Source organism: Leopardus geoffroyi, chromosome X (genome assembly GCF_018350155.1).
Source record: "Leopardus geoffroyi isolate Oge1 chromosome X, O.geoffroyi_Oge1_pat1.0, whole genome shotgun sequence".
Lineage (NCBI taxonomy): Eukaryota > Metazoa > Chordata > Mammalia > Carnivora > Felidae > Leopardus > Leopardus geoffroyi.
The window spans coordinates 18,768,505-18,790,153 of record NC_059343.1 but is presented as its reverse complement, the minus strand read 5'-3'; the positions used below and the strand labels follow the sequence as shown (position 1 = coordinate 18,790,153).

Sequence of the window (21,649 nt, the reverse complement as noted above, 5' to 3'; positions counted from 1 at the left end):
CCTTCCACCATAGTCTTCTGTTAAGTTTCTCAAATTCTACATGAGTGAAAATATATGATGTCTGTCTTTCTCTCACTGACTTATTTCACTTAGCATAATACCCTCCAGTTCCATCCACGTTGTTGCAAATGGCAAGATTTCATTTTTTCTCCTTGCCAAGTAGTATTCCATTTGTGTATGTGTACACACAACATCTTCTTTATCCATTCATCATTTGTTGGACATTTGGACTCTTGGGTTTTAAAATGCTTGCCTTAGGGAGGGCACTTGTGATGAGCAATGGGTGTTGTATGTAGGTGATGAATCACTAAATTCTTCTCCTGAAACTAATACTACACTTTATGTTAACTAATTGGAATTTCAATAAAAAGTCAGAAAGAAAAAAAAACCTGAAAGGGGCACCTGGGTGGCTCAGTCGGCTGAGCGTCAGACTTCAGCTCTGGTCGTGATCTCGTGGTTCATGAGTTCCAGCCCCGCATCGGCCTGCCTGCTGTTAGCACAGAGCCTGCTTCAGATCCTCTGTTCCCCTCTCTCTCTTCCCCTACCCTGCTTGCACTCTCTCCCTCTCAAAAATAAACATTAAAAAAACAAAACTATTTGTCTTATTTTGTTAAGAAAATGACATTCAATGTGGAGAAAATGGCAAAAAATGGGAAATGGTGAGACAGCCTAACACTTGGTGAGTGTGTACCATTATGCTTGTATGTCTAGGGCAGAGGGTTCATATGAGGAACTAGTAAGGTAGAAGATTAGAAAGAGAGTTCAGAGACAAATTGTGAAATCATTGACTTGCGAAATTAGAAAAATCTGAAAGGTCATTTATGTATACCTTTTCTCTGATGCACAAACTCCTTCTCCAGCAACACTAATAAGTAACCAGAGTCCCCTGCAGCTCCCATGTCAGTGAACGCATGACCTCAAAGGCAACCCATCTCATTGTTTTACAGCTCTAAGGACCAACACTTCTTCTTGGTGTCAGAACTGTAACCTCCATCATCAGTCTTTTTTTGCCTCTGGAATGCCAAAGAATCTATTTTCTCTGTCAGTTCTTTCGAATGTTAAAAATCATTAAAAACAGTATTCTGGTACACTTTTTGTGTGATTTACGGCAGTCACATTCCATAAGCTATGACAGCTTGCTCTTTGCCCAGAAGAGAGCTATATATTCTTAATAGTAACAAACACGTGTGTATTTCTTATTATGTGTCTGGTGCTCTAATTTACATATGCTAATTTATCATTCCTCATAAACTCCCTATGAGGTAGGTACTATTATTATGACCTTTTTTTCAAATGAGGAAACTGAGGTACACAGAGGTTAAGTGATTTATCCAAGGTTACATAGACACTGAGCAACAGAGCCAGACCTTCAGGATACCAAACCCTGGTATGAATGACTTTTTTTTTTTTTTTTGACAGATCCTACTGCTGGATTATTTGTACAAGTAACATAAAGGGACACTGGCCCCATGCAGACAGAGCCTAGGGGTCGCACCAGTCCTGTTCTCACGTCAGCTCCAGTATAGAATGGCCTTCGTGGGCACCTGGGCACCTTGGGGAGACTGAGCCACAGCAGGAGCTGGAGCCAGAGTCGCAGCTGCAGCAGGGGCTTTGATTTGAGTCTCGGCCTTGGCCTTTGGTCGGAGGAGCCTGAGACACTTGGCAATACAGGTACGAACATGTTTCCCAAACTTGAGGTGAGTGATGTAGGCAAGTCTATTGAGCTTGCACCTGCCGCCCTTTAGGATCTTGGGCTGGACAAGGGCACTGATAGCCTCAGCACGTGCATTCATGGCCCTGGCAGGGTTGGTCTACATCTTCTTCAGGCCCTTCTCGTTGTGCTTCTGGGTGAAGTGCATGTTCATCAGGAACTTGAAGCCTACCCCCTTAAGAGATTCATATCTTTGTGACCGGGGTTCTTGATGCTGTTTCTGTGCAGTTTTCGTGACTGGCTGTGCATGGGTGGTTCTTGGACATGACCATGTCTGTCCTGGAGCGTTGGCTCCCAAAGTGCTTCAGGGATGAAGGGAAAGAGGATAACTTCTTCAGTAACCCATTTCCAGTATCTTTGCATTCGAAGAAGGAATGGGGGGCAGGTAAAGTAAAATGCTAAAACCAGAAAATTCCATCCATGGATTATCAGAAATTGGCCTTAGAGCTCTGTTTGCTACTTCCAGGTTACTTAGCAATGAATCCAGTTCTTTTGTTTTGTATATGACTCCTCATGACTTTGTTCCTTGAACTCATATTTTTGTTTAATTTCTTAAACCCAATTCCAGAGTAATAGAGTTGGGAGTGCTGCTTTACTATGTTTTATGCATCTTGTGCATTAGTCTCTCCATCATCTTCTTTTTTTCAAAATCAGCAATTAAATATTTAAATTATGTGAAAATCACCAAATCTTAGTAGTTTCATTTTAGGAAATGGTAATGCTTTGGAGAATAGTGTGTTCTTTTTCCAAATATGTCTGAGTCAGTTTTAATTCTTACATTTATAGTTGGCATACCTAACTCTGCAGTTTCATCCTTTGCTCAAGAGGTGATGTCACCATGGATTGCCATTTATTGTTATAATTCCTTAATGTACATTGGAGGCCACCTTGAGGTTTGAGTCTTCTTCGAAATCCCAGTGTATCTATGTACTAAGATAGGTTCCAAAAGGTAGAAAATCTTCTGCATTGAAATAAGTAACTTGTCTATCTTAAGAAATATTCTACCCGCTTAAATTCAAAGAAGGTACAGTGGGTTTACTGCCCACAGTTGGGTGTGTATATATGCAGTAGGCTCTGTCAGAACCCTGCTCATCACTCTTTGCATTCACAGTTCCTGCACTGACAACTCTTTGTTTCAAGGATTTTCCTGCCCGTGGGAGTATGCTTAGCTCAAGCACAGGGCTGGTTGGAAGGGCCAGGAAGTTGTCATTGGTTAACCTCTTAACCAGTGACAAACTAGAATTGATGAATAAATACCTTCTTTGCTCCTTCGATGGAACAATGCTGAGGCATGTTCAACGCTGTCTCCCAGATGTCCTCAGTAGAACTGAGCTCCCAATTGCCCACAGGGGTAACCACTCATTAACACTTTCTATATTAGCTCTTTTTGTTTTTCTCCTCACTTCTCCACTCCCTGCTGGTAATTACCTCCTAGATGTGTGCTAAAACCTTAGTCTGAGGGTCTTAGTCCTGGGGATCCCAGGCAGGTATTCTTTCCACACAAGAAAGCTCCATATAGGCAAAGTTATCTAGAAATACACTCCTGCCCTTGGAGACAATGCCCTCTCAGTTTTTCTTGCTCACAGGAACACTCTGCTTGGCAGGCCTAGATTCTGGTCATGCAGTATTAAGATAGGCATTAATTCTTGTTCTCCTCCTAAATGTTCTTATTATAATTAACTCAGCTCCTACACTGACCCTTCCCTCACTCTTGTGTCTGTTAAAATTAAGTTCTTTCAGTTAAGCCACACAAATATCTCCTCAACAATTTAGCTCTCTACCCTCACAGACGTATCCCCAGCTTTGCACCTTACCATTCCTTGAAAACCTCACTCACACCAGCCCTTCAAATCTCTGTGTACCCTCACTCTTTTTCTCTCCATTTCAGTCCATTATCTACCCTGCTGCCACGGTATTTTTCAACAGTGTAAATTTAATTGTGTTATATTCTTGTCTTTTTTAAAAGTTTACTTTTGAGAGAGAGAGAGAGAGCATACACGCGGGGGGGGGGCAGACATGGAGGGGGACAGAGGATCTGAAGCGGGCTCTGTGCTGACAGCAGAGAGCCTGAGACGGGGCTCGAACCCACAAACCATGAGATCCTGACCCGAGCCAAAGTCATATGTTCAACTGACTGAGCCATCCAGGCACCTCTATATTCTTACCTTTAAACCCTTCAGGGGTTCCATATTACCTTGACAACTGTCCCTACTCCTTAGCATGAAACCCAGTACCTCTTATTATCTGGTTTCCAACCGCCTCTGTAGACATGCCACTGTCCACACTTAACATCTACTCTGCATTCTAGACATTGTGAGCCATTTGCAGTTCCTTGAACACACGGTGACCTTTCAAAGGGCGTTTCAAGTGTTCCTGAGCCTCCAGTCTGTTCTCTTCCCTATATACCATGATGCTTCCCATGTACTATTTCCCAAATGCAGCTTTAAGCAAAAATTTCCTGGGAGCAAGAATGAGAAGGAAGGGAGTATTATTGCAAGCCCTTTACAAAATAATTGTAGACACTTCACTTGGGAATTTCTAAGTGCAATGGAAATCTGGGTGAGTAGGTAAAGCAGCTACATAAATAAAATGCACACCTTTTTAGTCACATCAGGAGATTGCCTTGAGGTTTAAATGGCTGAGATCATTTCCACGCTCCTCACAGCTAGCCATCTATAATTAAACAGCGGCGCCAGTCGGCTCACATTCATCATCTCTAAAGAAAATGAAAGTCACCTCCATAAATTTCAAAATGTGGGATATTAAAAGTTTGTTTTTATAATAGCTGATGCACAAGAATTTGTACTAACATCTGATCGTGAAGTAACTTCTTCTTAAGCTGAATCTGTGTCACAAGATTTAGAATTTACCACTATAATAAAGAAAATCTGATAATATTTTCCTTGCTAAAAGCAAAGATAAATAAAATCTGATAATTTACATGATTCTTAAATTTAAATTTAGATTTTGATTGGCTTAGTAAATCCACTTTGTATTATAATCAGCTTATCACAAACACCTTTACCTCATGAAATTCTCCCTTTCATTCCCTTGATCGAAGAATAACTCTCCTAAATATGATTTCCCTTCTGAAGTGCTCTGTGTTCTTTAGTCAAACTTGCTTGCAATTCCCTCTTTCTACCTTCTATTCCCTTGAGTACCAAAGTATAGTCTTTCTGGAAATAACAGCAGCTCCCAAAGTACTGAATTCCTAGAAAGAAACAGAGGACAACCCACTCTACTTTTCTTGTTCCTTAGACACTTTTTTTTTTTAATTTTTTTTTCAACGTTTATTTTATTTTTTTTGGGACAGAGAGAGACAGAGCATGAACGGGGGAGGGGCAGAGAGAGAGGGAGACACAGAATCGGAAACAGGCTCCAGGCTCTGAGCCATCAGCCCAGAGCCCGACGCGGGGCTCGAACTCACGGACCGCGAGATCGTGACCTGGCTGAAGTCGGACGCTTAACCGACTGCGCCACCCAGGCGCCCCCCTTAGACACTTTTGAGGATTGACTCTGGGCCTGGAGTTGGCCAATTTTTCCTCAAAAGGCCAGGGAGTAAATATTTTAGGCTTTGTAGGCCATACAGTCTCTGTTCTAACTGCCCGCCCCCCCCCCCCCCCGCCATTGTGGTAGACAAGCAGACATAGATAACACACAAAGGACTGAGTGTGTCTGTATTCCAGTAAAACTTTATTTACAGAAAGAGTCAGCAAGCATATTTGGCCCATGGGCCATAGCTTGCTGATCTCTGGTCTGCCCCTTAAATCCTGTCTGGCATCCTCTTGGGCCAGTCGCAAAAGAATTATTTGATTTCTTTTAATACAATTTTCTTGAGCAAAACACATGAAAATAGCCCTCTTGCTCTGAGGACTCCCAATCTCAAAATCAAATAAAGTAATTATATTAATACTAGATATGCCTGTAGCGTGTAATTATTAGAAAGAAGGCAATAAGTATATACCATCAATTCCAGGTCAAAGGGAAAATACATTTAGAGACAGGAAGAGATTAGGAAAGAGAATTCTGGCTATTCTCTGTCAAGACTGAATAGGATATGTAAGTTCAATCAGGTTGGAAGAATGGAAGGTGTAAGACATTGGATTCCAAGGCTGGGTTCTTCCATTTACCAGTGGCCAGGAGAATTTGAACAAATTATAATATCACTCATACTTTGATTTTTTTTTATCTGTAAATTGCAGGTAATACCTATCCTGATGTCTTTGTGAAGGCTGTTGAAAGATGATATAGTGTGAAAACCCTTCTTAAGAAGTAATTTTCAGCTGTAAATTCTCCCTTTAAAACTCAAAGTGTGGAGAAATCTATACATTTGATCATTGATTTGAGGATCTTTTCCTTGACTCCAATATGCTGTGGCTACCCCTTGATCATTTTAGTTACCACTGTCTTGAACTTTTTCATCTTTTTTACATCTTTTTCCAGGACCAATAATGAGAACCAAAACATAATATAGACTTTTTATTTGAAATAGCAGGGCCTTTTAGGGAATTACATTTTTTTACAGGTGGTTCCCAAAATCAATTTGTAGTCATTCTTGCTAAATAAGAAGAGAGGGATGGAGTCACCTTAAAGCTCTTATCCAGACAGCTGTTACTGCATGAAGAAAATCAAGAGAGGAGCAAGACTATGAAATGAAGCATCCTCTCTCTTTTCTTCAACTCAGATTTTAAAACTTACTGCCCAAAACTAATTTATTTGGCTGTAGAAAGGTCAATTCCTGGCACATAATAATTGCTAGAAAGATAGGTACGTGAAGCTTTGGAGGCACAAACAATACCTGATCATTTAATACCTGTGCTGTGATTCATTAATTAGGAACAAGGATGGATATAAAATTGTAACTTGGGGTACTGGGGGGCAAGAGGGTAAATTAGACAGTAGTCATGCCCAAGTGTTTTGCCACTCAGCCTATTGGTAAGCAGATTCGGCCACAACAGACCCCACAGTTTTTGGCCAATGTTTTCATCTGACACAGAGAAGATCCATGACTCAGGGACGATGTACAGCTCATTGGTGGTAGAGGGCTTGAACCAAACTAAGGTTGCCTGAAATCCTGGTTAATTCAACCATTCATTCATGCCTCGCAACATCTACCTTGGGAAAGCCCAAGCAAATATTTCAACACATTTCTCTGCTATTTCTTTTTTAATCCTGAGTGCCTTTTTTCATTACACAGTCTCAATAATTAGCTTATCATTAAAGACATTACATTTAAGGGGTTCTTGCAATCATTTCTTTAGTTCACCCAAGGTCTGGTTTACTCACACCTGCAACCGATTCTGAGCCTCCATGTTCCTCACTTGAAAAATCTTTTAGAAAGAAGAAAAACTTGAACTTTGTTGGTTGAGTTTTTCTCTCACCATCATCTTTTTTTTTTTTAAGGGAGAACTTTCATTTAATTAACATCAATTCCTCAGCTCAAAATGAGGTTCCGATGTTACACCCTACATCTATAAGTAGACAATCTGTTTAGTACATAATACTGAACTAAAATGTAAACCAAAGGGAGAAGAAAACTTCAGTGGGGCCCTAGGATTATTTATATCTAGAAAAGGCAGGTTCAGTAAATAGTAATGAAAGACTATCAAGGCTCCTTTAACCAAAGACTATTGGTTTTAGAGGTTTATGAATTAGAATTCCCTCTTGTTTAACCATGCACATTAGTATGAGAAAATGCTAGGCAGTCTTTATTTTGAAAAATGATAAATAGATATAAAATAGAAATAATTTATGTATGCCAGTCCTCACACCTTTTATTAAAATGCAAGTCCATCTTAAATTCTATTAAATGGGCTTATTAACTGGAAGAGCAAAATGACATGACTACAAAACAGTACCATGTATCAAAGTGTAGTTTGAGGCCTCAAGAAAAAGACAACATGAATTCTAATATCTCAGTACGTTTGCATCTTCTCTCTTTGACATTTCACTGTATAGCCACTGTTACGAAACAATAAAGTGGGGATGCTTCTTATTGCTCTTACTCAAAAACTTGTCCCAACCTTCTTTTCTTGGTGTTGGGAGCTCAAGGACCGACAATCTAGAAGGACATCTTCACATCTGTTCATCACATTGTCACAAACAGCACATCACTTAGTTGGCATATACTCCTATACGTCATCTCTGTGCTGATTGCAATGTGCTTCAGCAGCTTTAAAGCTTATTAAAATTATAATAATCTTTGGTAGCCCCCCGAAATTCTGCTGCTTATGTAAGTATACATTTAACAGTGACAAAAGACTCCTATTTTGCTCTTCCCCACATGATGCACTGTGGAGATTTTCTTGTAAGCTGAGTGAAAGAGCTGCCAGACACCATCTCCTAGAAATGCTTGGAAGAGACATGAGCTCAGAGGAAAACAGCAAACCTTGAAAGGGAGATCTGCCAGCCTGCATCACATCAGCCACCCCCAAACTGGGTTTCTCACACTGACTCAGTAAGTTCGGTCTACTGGCAAATCATACACCATAATTAACTGTCCTTAATTCAGACGAACATTGTATGGGCCCACAGGGTATGGAGGGAAAATCGTTAGCTTCACTGACTAATTTTCAGTTAATCAGCAACAGTTCATTCAACAGAGCACTAATAGGGCAGCCTTGATTAGAAGTATAGGGATATGATATTAATTGGCTGCTTCTAACAGGAATCAGGATGCTAAATGGCAGAGACCATCTGTAGCTCTGGAAAGGAAACACTTGAAAAACACTTTTTGAAGGTAAATGATAAAACAAAGAATACTTCGCAATTTTTCAACCCACCCTACAAAGTATTTTGTGTTTCTTTTGTCATTGTTTTTTTGACTCTTCCCTTCAGAGGCAAAGACTTATTTTGAAAAGTACTGTTTTAAATTACATACAAATGCTGAAGCTAGGTACTCTTCAACCAAATCTTTTAGATTTGGACTTGGGGTCATGGTTTACGGGTATTGGATATATGTGGAAATAAAAATTATATATGTGTATATATGTATATTTATATCCCAGCAGCACACCAAATACCGGGAATGTCTTGGGCAGAATAACTTTTAAAAAAATGATGAGATAAAGGCAGTCTTCATGGCTTTTATTTATTAGATGTGGCTGAAAAAAATTAAAAAACTAAATAGCATTGATTCAAAGCTTTGAGTTAGACTACAGAACTTTCTTAGTGAAAAAGCAGTCTGAGTTTTATTTACTGAGGTAAAATCTCAAGTAAACAAAGTACCTCAAGAATGGAAGATTTAGTTAATTTAACTTTCCTACTAATTAACAATGTAAATTGAATTCCCCTTTAATTCTTATTGTTGAAGTGTCTTTGGGAATAAAATGAAAAATTTTTTCACTTTAGTAAGTTGAGTATAGGAAATACAATTGAATCATAAATCATTTAGGATTTTCACAAGGGTCATTCAAAAAATCAATTCTCTTGCTGCAATATAGTAGAGGTAGCTCTATACGAGGCTTGTTTATATGAGTAGAAATGTTACTTTGACCTTGGGACCATTAGGGACACTCTTGCTTGGTCCTTCTCTCTCCCTCCCACTACTATCTTAACTAAATTTCTGAAATAAGCTGATTTTTTTCGCCTTTCCTCTCTGGTTTCTACTTCTGGATTATAAAAAGTATTTTTATTTAAAAGTTTCTTTAAAATTCTTTGAAATTATTAAAAACAGTAATTTTTTAATTCCTAAGAAAAATCTGTCTCTCTCTCAATATACTCATAAAATAAGTCAGACAGCCAAGATTTGAATCTCTTGTTCATTGATGGAGCAATAAATTAACTCAGAGCAATTAGCATGTAACTGGAAATCTAATCATTTGTAAGATCCTTTTTTGACTGTAACAATCAGGGTCCAGGATCAAATGCTAAGCTCCCTCTTTCTACTTAATAGAAATCATAGTTTCTATGGATTGATGAAGTTTTTATTTCTGTATCTCCTCAAAGAATAAATGGTCTAGTTCAGATTCAGTACCATGGTGTTGAGCTAATATCCTCCTGTCCCTGTCTAAAAACACAAATTCTTAATAGAATATGAAGCAGAATAAATCTATAATCATATCAGATTACTTACCAGAAGCATCAGAAACTGATAACTGAAGATAATAAAATGAATAAACACATATATGAATAAAATGTAAAAACATGCTTTAAAATACATATCTAGAACCCTGCATGGACTGTAGATGTATACTTTTTAATCGAGTTTTAAAATTTATTACAAATTGTCTCCAAAACACACTGAACATTTTGAAGCCAAGAGAGGTCTTAAGAAATCCCCCCTCCAATGAGAAAAAATGAAATATGGCCTTTTGTAGCAACGTGGATGGAACTGGAGAGTGTGATGCTAAGTGAAATAAGCCATACAGAGAAAGACAGATACCATATGGTTTCACTCTTATGTGGATCCTGAGAAACTTAACAGGAACCCATGGGGGAGGGGGAGGAAAAAAGAAAAAAAAAAGAGGTTAGAGTGGGAGAGAGCCAAAGCATAAGAGACTGTTAAAAACTGAGAACAAACTGAGGGTTGATGGGGGGTGGGAGGGAGGAGAGGGTGGGTGATGGGTATTGAGGAGGGCACCGTTTGGGATGAGCACTGGGTGTTGTATGGAAACCAATTTGACAATAAATTTCATATAATAAAAAAATAATAATAAAAAAAATAAAAAAAAAATAAAGCTAAAAAAAAAAAAAAAGAAATCCCCCCTCACAAATTACATAAAACAACAAATTGTTTGACCATAAGTCACCTAAATTTAAGTTAACAATAAAAAGGTAATCACAAAGACTCATATATTTAAAAACTAAAATATGCATTCTTAAGTCATATGTGAATTAAGAGAAAATCAGAATTAAAAAATTTGTAAATATGTACACAAAATGACACTGAAAATCCTCCATAGTAGCACTTGTGAAAGGCAATGAAACGATACTTAGGTAATTATCGCTTTACATGTGCTAAATTTTTAAAAGCTTTCAAAAATAAGAATTCATATTCTTTTACTGAGGTATAATTGACATATAACATTATAATAGTTTCAGTCATATAACTTAATGATTTGATATTTATATATATTATACAATGATCATCACTAGCTATTACACGGATCTAGTTAAGATCTGTCATGGTTACTTTTTTTTTTCATGATGAGGACTTTTAGGGTCTGCTCTCTTAACAAGTTTCATATATACAATACAGTAATATTAACTGTAGTCACCATGCTCTATATTATATCCCCATGACTTCTTTACTTTATAACTGGAAGTTTGTATGTTTTGACTCCTTTTATGCATTTTGCCCATCTCCTACCCCTCCTCTGGCAACTATCAAACTTTTCTCTGTATCGATGAAGTTTCAAAGCAGGTTTTATTGTTGTTTGGGTTTAGGGTTTGGGGTTTTGATCTCATGTGGGATCATACAGTATTTGTTTTTCTTTTTCTGACTTATTTCACTTAGCATAATGCCCTCAAGATTTATTCATATTGTTGCAAATGGCAGGACATTCTCATATTTGTGGCAGAATAAATGTTCCATCATATACATACATACACCACCACAGATACTTAGGTTGTTTCCATGTCATGGCTACAGTATATAATGCTGCTATGAACATGGGGATGCAAATATATTTTTGAGTGAGTGTTTTCGTTTCTTTTGGATATATTACCAGAAGTGGAATTGCTGGGTCATATGGTAGGTCTACTTTCAATTTTTTGAGGATCCTCCATACCATTTTCCATAGGACTATACCAATTTACATTCCCACCAGCAGTGCAGAAGGGTTCCCTTTTCTCCACATCCTCCCTAGCATTTGTTCTCTCTTATCTTTTTGATAAGAGGTAATGACCTATTCCAAAGGTAATGACCACATCTCATATTTGCATTTCTCTGATGACTAACAATGTTGACGTACCAGTTGTATGTCTTTGGAAAAATGTCTCTTCACATTGTTTACCCATTTCTTAATTGCATTTTTTTTTTTTTTTTGCTATTGAGTTGTACGAGTTCTATTTCTTTTTTTACATTAGTCCCTTATCAGGCAGATGGTTTTCAAATATTTTTCCCATTCCATAGGTTGTCTTTTTACTTTGTTAGTTGTTTCTTTTGTTGTGCAGAAGATTTTTAGTTTGATATAGGCCTACTGGTTTATTATTTATTTTGTTGCCTGTGCTTTAGGTGTCATGACGACAAAAAAACATTGCCAAGACCCATGTCTTTTTTCCTATGCTTTCTTTTGGACTTGCACGGTTTCAAGTCTTATATTTAAGCTTTTAATCCACTTCAAGTTTATTTTTATGAGTTGTGTAAGATAGGGATCTAGTTTCATTCTTTCACATGTGAATATCCAATTTTCCCAGTACCATTTATTTTTTGAAGAGAGTACTCTTGCCTCTCTTGTCAAATATTACTTTACCATTTATGCTTAGGGTTATTTCTCTGCTCTCGATTCTGTTCCATTGATATATGTGTCTATTTTTGCACCAGTACCATATACCATTTTGATTACATCAGATTTGTGATATAGTTTGAAATCACGGAGCATGATGCCTCCAGCTTTGTTCTTTCTCAAGATTGCTTTGGTTTTCTGGGTTCAGTACAAATTTTAGGATCGTTCTTTTTCTCTGAAAAGTGCCATTGGGATTTTGATAAGGATTGCATTGAATCTGTAGATTGTTTTGGACAGTATGGGCATTTCAACAATTTTAATTCTTTAAATCCATGATCATGGAGTATCTTTTCTTTTATCTCTCTCTTCGCTTTCTTTCATCATTGTCTCATAGTTTTCAGTGTATAGGTCTTTTACCTTCTTAGTTAAATTTATTGCTAGGGGTGCCTGGGTGGCTCAGTAAGTTAAGCATCCAACTTTGGCTCAGGTCATCTCACAGCTCATGAGTTTGAGCTCTGCATTAGGGCTCTGTGCTGACAGCTCAAAGCCTGGAACCTGCTTCGGATTCTGTGTCTCCCTCTCTCTCTGTCCCTCCCCTGCTATGCTCTCTCTCTCTCATAAATAAATAAACATTAAAAAATTAAATTTATTCCTAGCTATTTTAGTCTTTTGGATGCAATTGTATATGTGACTGTTTTAATTTCTCTTTCAGATAGTTTGTTGTTAGTGCATAGAAATGCAACTGATTTCTATACATTGATTTTGAATCTTGCAACTTTACTAAAATTGTTTATGAGTTACAAATGTTTTTTGTTGACACTGGAATTTTCTATATATAAAATTGCACCAGCAAATAGCAATGATTTTATTTCTTCATTTCTGAGTTTGATACCTTTTATTTCTTTGTCTTGCCTAATTTTTCCAGCTAGGAGTTCCAGTACTATATTGAGTAGGAGTGGTGAGAATGGGTGTCCTTGTTTTGTTCTTGATCTTAGAGGAAAAGCTTTCAGTGTTTTACCATTAAGTATGGTGTTAGCTGTGGGTTTGTTGTATATGGCCTTTATTATTTAGAAGTATGTTCCTCCTATACCCATTCTGCTCAGGGCTTTTATCATGAAAGGATGTTGTATTTTGTCAAATCCTTTTTATGTTCCTTGAGATGATCATGTGATTTTTATCTTTCATTCTATTGATATGATATATTACATTTATTACACACATTTGAATAAAATGTTAGAACATGCTTTAAAATACATATTGATTTGCATATGTTGAACAGTCCTTGCATCCCAGGGATAAATCCCACTTGGTCATGGTGTATTATACTGTATTTTATTGAGGATTTTTGCATCTATATTTATCAGGGATATTTGTGTGCATTTTTCTTATGGTAGCCTACTCTAGCTTTGGTATCAAGGTGATCCTGGCCTCAGAGAATGAGTTTGGAAGTGTTCTCTTCTCAATATTTTGAAAGAGTTTGAGGAGGATTGGTGTTCATTCTTCTTTAAATGTTTGGTAGACTTCACCAGTAAAGACGTAATGTTTTATTTAAAATATTTTTACCAAGTGTGAAGTCCACACTCTGCTGCGTGTTTGGGGTCAGATAGATAAGATAGACTTGTTGCAAAACAATTTGACAACAAGAGAATTTCTTTGAAAACAAGAAAGCTCAACAAAGAAGTTTGTTAGTTAAGACAGAGTACATTCTAATCCTACTTAGAGACATTTGCTTTATCCTGATTTAGTTACCTATTCAAAGCTGTATTTTAGTTCACCAGGTTATAAATTCAACTTTATTAACATGATAGTTATTTGGAGATCCCATTTGAATAACTGAAGTTCTGTATTTTAGGGCACAAAGGTTTATTTTGTTTTTATTTCTGTAATTACAGCTGACTCTCTTATGAAAGAGAGATTTGTTTCCATTTTAATATTTTTTTTCCCAAAAGCAATGTTTTCACATGCCCCCATTGTTGCTTTTAAGTACCTTTTTTTTTTAAATTTGGCTCTACATTGTATCTGCCGGTATCAAACCACAGATATCTTCTGTGCTATTTGAAATGCATGCATAAATTTTTGTCAATTAAAGAACCTTCTCTTTTAGAGCCCTGATTATTAAGGGCACAAGCCCAATATTTAGAATCGTTTGGATAATGAATACTAAGTAGAAAAAGTTATATCATTTTGATGTTAGTCTTTTTTTGACATTAACCTACAACGTGGAATGGCAAAATCATTTTACCTTAGAATCTGAAAGATAATAATTATATTAGCAAATCCAGGAAGATCAACATAGTAAGTTGTAACTATCAGGGTGATCTTTTTATGTTTAATTACTTTAGTGGTTATTATTTCATCTTTCTCTCTACAGAACATACTTAACTTGTAGTCTATGCTTTAAAGCTGTAACCTTTAATTTTTTTTGAGGTGATCCAGGTCACATCTTATTTTTGATGTCAGTACCTTCAAGTCAAAGACTATTAGGGCCACACATGTAGTTGAACAAAGTTGGGCTTATTGGCTCCATGTAACAAGGAAGACAGTACATCTTGAAGGTACACTGACAGAAGACTAAAACCATGAGGCATCTAAGTAAAAGGGTGTCAGAAGGGACTTGTTACAGGATTCTGGTTTCTTTGTGGTCATTTTGGTGGTGGGTTCAAAGAAGCATGGTTTTCCTATGGATTGGTTGCTTTCAGAGGGCAAGAGAAATTCTGTATTTATGATCTTACTAATGTTTATCTACAAGATGGGCATTATAAAGGATTAATTTGGGGTTAGAAAATAGACAATAAACACACATTTATTTTATGGCTGAAACATGATACATGAAACTAAGAGCAAAGAGGTCTTGGCGTGTGTAACAGCATCGCACATGGGGAAATGAAGATTTAGGACTGGAAAGTATGAAACATTGTTATTGGTCACTGGCTGGAAGGACTTCATACGGCCCTATCCAGTGCAATTGGAGTGATATCCTTTCTGGTGAATCTTGAAGTATATAAGTATTTTCCAAGTAAATGACCACTGCATTATAGCAGAAAGTCTGATGGTCATACTTACCAATTTCTCTGTTGATTATAGATCTCATGCTCAGAAGCACTACTGAATATAATTATTATTATTTTCATGTTCCAATGACACAATTTGACCCCTGGGAGCCCCATTAGGTTGACTCCCTTTAATACTACCCAGAACTTTTTAAAGCATCTTTGCTTTCATACAAGAAGATAATCCAGACCCAACTTTATTTTTTCTAGCATATTACTAGATTTTCATTCATATACTACTAGTAAATCTGAATGCTACACATGGTGCTAGGTATATATGCAATTGGAATGCCACCAAATTCCAGAAAGGGCAATCTGTAATCAGTGCATTTATCATCAGTGTTCTCTTCACTTGATTGTGGTTTTCAGGTACTCCAGTCCTTGCATTTTAATTATAAATACTGTTAATTTAGTTTCATCATTATTAATTTAGCTTGGGAATGGTTGTTTGTTCACCTTAAAGTGACAAGGCGTACATATTTGCATCAACAACATTTTTGACATATAATTTTCCAATAGTTAGATGGTAAGGTGTGTATTTATTGAAGTTCAAATATGAATTAGTCATTCCCTGATTTTTTGAGCAGCTGGATTTCTAAACTTCAAAACTGTAGAGGGACTGAAAAATAATTTTCAGCAACTTAGGTGTTTTCTGTAAAGTTAACAATAAGTGACGTGTATATTAACAACAGTTCTACTACAAATTGTTTCCCTACAATTCTTGGAATTGGAACCAAATCATGGAATTATTTTTCCTTTGGAAAATGGAAAAAGTGGTAAAGAAGGGCCATAGACAAAAAAGTTGAAAACTGCTCTTAAAGTCTTTTTCAATTCAAAACTCATAGCACAAGTACCAAGGTATGTTGGGTGATTTTATTTTATAAAATATGCATAGCACTTCCCCATCAGCAATCCTGTTAGGGTAGGCATGTGTATAATAAAAGCTTTCTCCCTTTATTGTTTTTTCCCATCTCACCTTTCTTTCCTACCTACCCAACCTTGAAAATTACCGCTGTTCGTGGTCTCTAGTCCCTAAACGTTATGAATGGTTGTTCAGAATGGTAGTTATTGGGAGCAAAGGCTCATGAGTATGCAATAACTTTACAAAGTAGAGAAAGTCCATTGGCCATTTCTGCACCTTCAGGCCATAGGATATTTCAGAATGACACTTCTGTAGCCATAGATCAGGCTTATGACTGTAAAGATTTCTTTGGCTTTTCAGGCTTATCTTGTAGTATGAGCTATTGGGTATAAAAAACACATTTCACTGCTATACACACAGTTAGCATTTGATTAACTTTTGATCTGCAATTCTACTGACCCCAGCTGGGTTCACTCACAAATAACATATGTGTTGGGCTGGGTGGTTGCTGAACTCAGCTGGAATTCTCATGTATCTGAAAGTCAACAGGTCAGCTGGATTTTGACTGATTAAGGATATAGTGTTAAGGGTAGCTCTGCTTCACACTGTAGGTCTGTAAATTGGCTCCATATGTTTCTTATCCTCTTCTTTGGACTACTGAAAAAGCCAGGGTATGGGGTCTTTATGACAGTGGCAGAGGCACAAAAGGTCTTTTAAGGCCTAGGATTGGAACTTGCATACCATCACTTCCTCCTCATTCTGTTCAAAGCCAGTCATATTGCCACATCCAAAGTCAAAGCGTGAGGAATATAATTCAGTTATTTAAGGGGAGGAACTGTGAAGTCCTATGTCAAAGGGCATGATTAGAGAAAGCGCACAATGGGGAAATGGGACAATGAATGACATCTACCACATACTTCTTGCATGTTCTGACCAAAACAAATGTAATACACTTGAAAAAGTCCCACAGTAATCATTTGGACCCCAATTCAGCAGCCAACAACTCAGTCAGAAAGGAAGGATATTGAAGCGATTTAAAGCACAGTATTGGCTAGCAGCCAGACCAGGACTCGAATATCTGGTTTACCTCTTAGTAATCAGTTAACTTTGAGCCACTTGATTTCTCTGAAGATTAGTCTTCCCAACTAAACAATGACAACACCTATCTCTAGGGTCATTTTAGGATTGAATGGCACAATGCTTACAAGTGGTTTAGTACATCATATATGCACTTGGTTAAGAGTTCAAACTATCGAATCTACTTTCTTGTTTTTCCCTCCCTCTTTTATTCATCTTTGCTTCTTTCCCACCCAAATATGGTTGTCCTAAGCCCCTTCCTGCTTCTCCAACATGATGGGATTCCCAAAAGTTGAGACTTCAGATTCCCCTAGAGCAAAACCAGAGTAGGGTCTTCCACAAAGTGATTCACAATGCTGGGGGTAAAGCTGGATATCACCCTTGGGCTCTCTTTTTGCTCTGGAGGAACATGAGCCTCAGGGGAGACCTCTCTGTAAAATGCTACACTGACCTGGGTTAGCAGAGATGCAGTCAACATACAGCCACTTCTTTTACCCTTCTAATGCCATCTGTCTTGGTCTCTGTTGTGCAGGGGGATGCTTTAGCCTCACTCCCATATTCTAGGATTCTCTCAGTGGTGTCTTGTCCGTGAATAGTGTTTCCCCCTTCTTGTGAGGGGGAGAAAAGTCAGGTACAACCTATGTTGCCATCTTGGTGATGTCACTTCCTGAAGTTTGTTCTTAAGAAAATGCCTTCTGAAAGAGTATTAAAAATAATTTTTCTCAGCTTGGCCCCTGAGTCTTAACAATACCTCTAGAACAAAACTAAATATAAAGCAGCCCTCTCAGGGCTACTGAAAAAAAGTCACTGGCTCTATAAGTTCAGCATAACTCACATTTTTCTGTGAAGAAAATATTGATTTTCTGTATTCCCAACCATGGCCTTGCATTTCTGGTAACCATGGCAACTGCCTAAGTTGTGAGGCCTTGGTAAAGCCAATGTGGCAGATTCATATTAAATTAGCTGGAGGAAACGACAAGGGGATGTAATCAGCATAGCTATTTATGTCCCTTGCCCATCTAGTATTTCATAATCTGAGGCTTTCCTTGACATCTTCCTCTGATCCAGAGGTTCTCAAGTTTGACTGCACATTAGAATCTTCTGAAGAACTTTAAAATGACAGTTCCCAGGGCCAATCTACAGAGATGCCGATTTAATGTAGATGAAACCCAGGCATCAGAATTTTTAAAAAGCCCCCAGGTGATTCTAATGGGCAACTGGGGTTGAGAACAGCTGCTCTAACCAAAAATATAGTTCCTCATTTGTGATAATCAATACGCAAGCTGCCCGAAAGTAATCATAACAGTCCCCTCAACTGGCTAATCAGTGCAACTACATCATATAATTTAAGGATATTTGAAATAGATACCACAGAAAAAGTCAAAGGGGCACTGGAAAGAGTGGGACTAGTAGGAAACATGTCAGAGTAAAGGTAGGTTGAATCTGGCTTGGAAACACATCACTGGAGTGTGCTGTGCTGTTGTGGGAGAATTATACAAGGACTCAGACCCTTGGCTCTGGCCTTAACTCAAGCACAAATAACTACATGAGCTTGGTACAGGCTCTCCTCTTCCCTGGACTCTTATTTACCTCATCTACTAAATAAGAGCAGTTGATTCATTGATTTCTAATTATGTTTCTGTTCTAAACTCAGGTGATTTCTAAAATTCACAAAGATTAAAACATGCTATGCCAGGGCCTCTGCCAAAACAATTAAATCATAACTTCCAGGAGTGGAATATTGATGTAGGGATTTTTAAGTGCTTCCAGGTGATTCTTGTATTTGGCCAGGGTTGCCAACAGTTGGACTTGAAGAACCTGCTATGGTATGATTTTATCTGGCGTAGGAAAGGAGAGAATAAAGGTTCAAGTCTTTCAAGAAAAAAATGGGATAAAAATCGGTAACATTTTTTATAGGTTAATTAAAAACTGATACTACCTTTTTCCATTTCTGCTCTATTTTTTCCTTTTTACCATATTCTTAGATCATGGTTCAGCATCTGTTTTCCCTCTTCTCTCTCAAACCTGCCTTACTAAGACATTTCATTACCAATGAATATTTCATTTGAAGAATTGTGAAAGTGATCAAAAGCAATATTACTTGGGAAATGGAACTTACACGATCTACTGCTAAGAAGATGTCACCGAAACTGTAATGGAATATATTTTATTTTAATTTTTGCAGCTGTGAGGATGTGTGCTTTCAGTAAGTATATATTAAAGGTAATTCACTGCAAATATGTCAGCATCTATAAAAAAGAAGAACACAGGAAAACAGACTAAATTTAGTCATAAAGAAGCTAAAGGCATCTGTTTTATTATATAAGGTTGTTGAAAGCATGGTAGCTTAGCCCAACAAAAAACTGGGCAAATGGCCAGTATTTGGGCAGAAAAAGAGAACTTTTTCCAGATGCACTACCTTCACTCCCAGCATCTTCCTAATGTCTTCGCTATTCTTACCATTGTTTGAGAAACAGTTGTAAGAATTTACTCTCAGAAACTGCACCTCCCAGAAGTCATACATAGAGCTGCTATGCCCCCAGATAGTAGCTACAAGCCACATGTGCCTGTGTACATTTAAATTTAATTAAAATTAGAAATTTAGTTCTTCTGTGAGATGCTTGTGGACTACACATTTCAGATGCTTGCGGACTACATGTGGCTATTGGTTACCATATTGGATAGCAAAGAATATGTTCCCAAAAAGTTCTATTGGATGGGGCTTCACTAGAAAACAATGCAAATGTGAATGCAATGCAAAAGTGAAACATAGTTGTTGGCTATGGTCATTCCATGTTCTTTTGGAGCCCTGTAGAACATAGAGACTAATTCTCTTTGTCTCAGTTTTCTCTTTTGACAAATGGTTTTAAAAATAATAGTAAACTCCAAAGGAAAGGTTGAAGGATTATGTTTAAGTGTCTTAAGGAGTATAATTCTAAATAAAAACCCCTAAACATGGAAAGAACCTGTGTTCTTATTTTCATTATGGGGAAAAACTAAGGTGTAATATACAGAAGGATTACCATTGTTTCTCAAAATACAGTCTATGCACTCCTCGTTTAGAAATCCCCCTTAGTGATTGTTAAAAATACAGATGTCTGGGCCTCATCCCAGAGTTACTGAATCAGACTATTTGGAGTGAAACCCATGACTGGGCATTTTAACAATCCACTGATGACAGTTATGCATACTATTTTTCTAAATGCCTTTTTGGCAAAGAATCATTTTTAACCCTTCTTAGCGTCTCCCACTTTGTGTTTACACATTAATTTGACTGATAGAATTTACCACTCCTTTGGTCATTTGGTGATTTGCAAACCTGTTTGGGAAGTCAACAGTCTCTCCAGCAGTGAGATTACAACCATGATGCTGCAGAGAGAGTTAAATTGCGGTGTATTCCACACTAGCTTTTGCTGTGACTGGGCAGTACCATCGAGTTTTAGTAATGTTATTTAGCATATCTCACATAAATTGCTCATTTGGGGCTACCCAAATGATTACCTACGAAATATTTTGCACAGTTTCTGAAAGAAGCTGTTTCAATTGCAAACAGCAGGAAAACACAGCCATTAAAAGAGAAAGAATGTCTATGTTTTTACAACAAAATAATTAGAAACCATTACTGGTGCTGTTTAGATTCCAGTACCCCATCTATCTTACTTTCAATTAGAAACAGTGTGCCCAAATAGGAAAAGTCAGCTAAACACAAGTACATTTTGACTGTACTGTTTTGATAAAGTGTGACCCCACTGATAACATAGTCAATGCAATTTTCTTTAAGTACAACTCTTGTTAGCTCGTTTGAGTTTTCAAGGTAAAGAGCTGGCTAACAATTTGACAAATTTACATCCATTTATCTATCATGCTAATAGAATCTCAGAGGTGGAATTTTTCAGTTTAGGCCCCACTTGTACTCAATGTCTGGATCTCTGCACAGCTTCCTTGGTAAGTGACTGTCCATCCTCTCCATTTGAACCCTTTCAAAAATGAGATAATTATTTCTTCCAAACAAAGCCATTCCTGCTTTGGAACAGCACTTACTTATAAAAAACTTCCTGTATCTTTCTTTTATCATTTGGCTCTAGTTCTGCCCTCTTGCACCACATGGAATAAACCTAATGCCTCTTTACATGACAACCTTTCCAATAGTGGAAAATCACTAGTGTTCGCCTGTCATCTGCATTGTGTTCAGAAGTATTTTCTTTTCATGTATTCTGGCTTTCAGCTAATGGGGACGAGAATAGAACAAATCATTATAAGTTTCTTCTACTTCAAAACACTTGCCCATATTATCCTTCTTAATTTAGACCATTAAGGGTTGACAGTTCATAGTTGCTAGTTCAAAGAGACTTAACCTAACCTACAACTGAGATTGTCTTGAGTAATAGGGATCTTAAGAAAGTGTACCCATATCATTTAAACTTCAGTGGTCTATTGAATCTCTTTGGTGAAAGCTCAAACTTTATTCATTAACTCAGCATATTTATTAAATGCCCAAATCCTGCGTGTAAGGACACAATCATGAGCTAGAAGTGTAAGATCTAGAGAAACAAACCTTTAG

General features: G+C 37.3%; 1 pseudogene; it reads right to left on the bottom strand.

Moving 5' to 3' along the window:
- Positions 1-1,420: 1,420 nt before the first annotated feature.
- LOC123593981 lies at positions 1,421-1,983 on the bottom strand (annotated as a pseudogene).
- Positions 1,984-21,649: the final 19,666 nt, after the last annotated feature.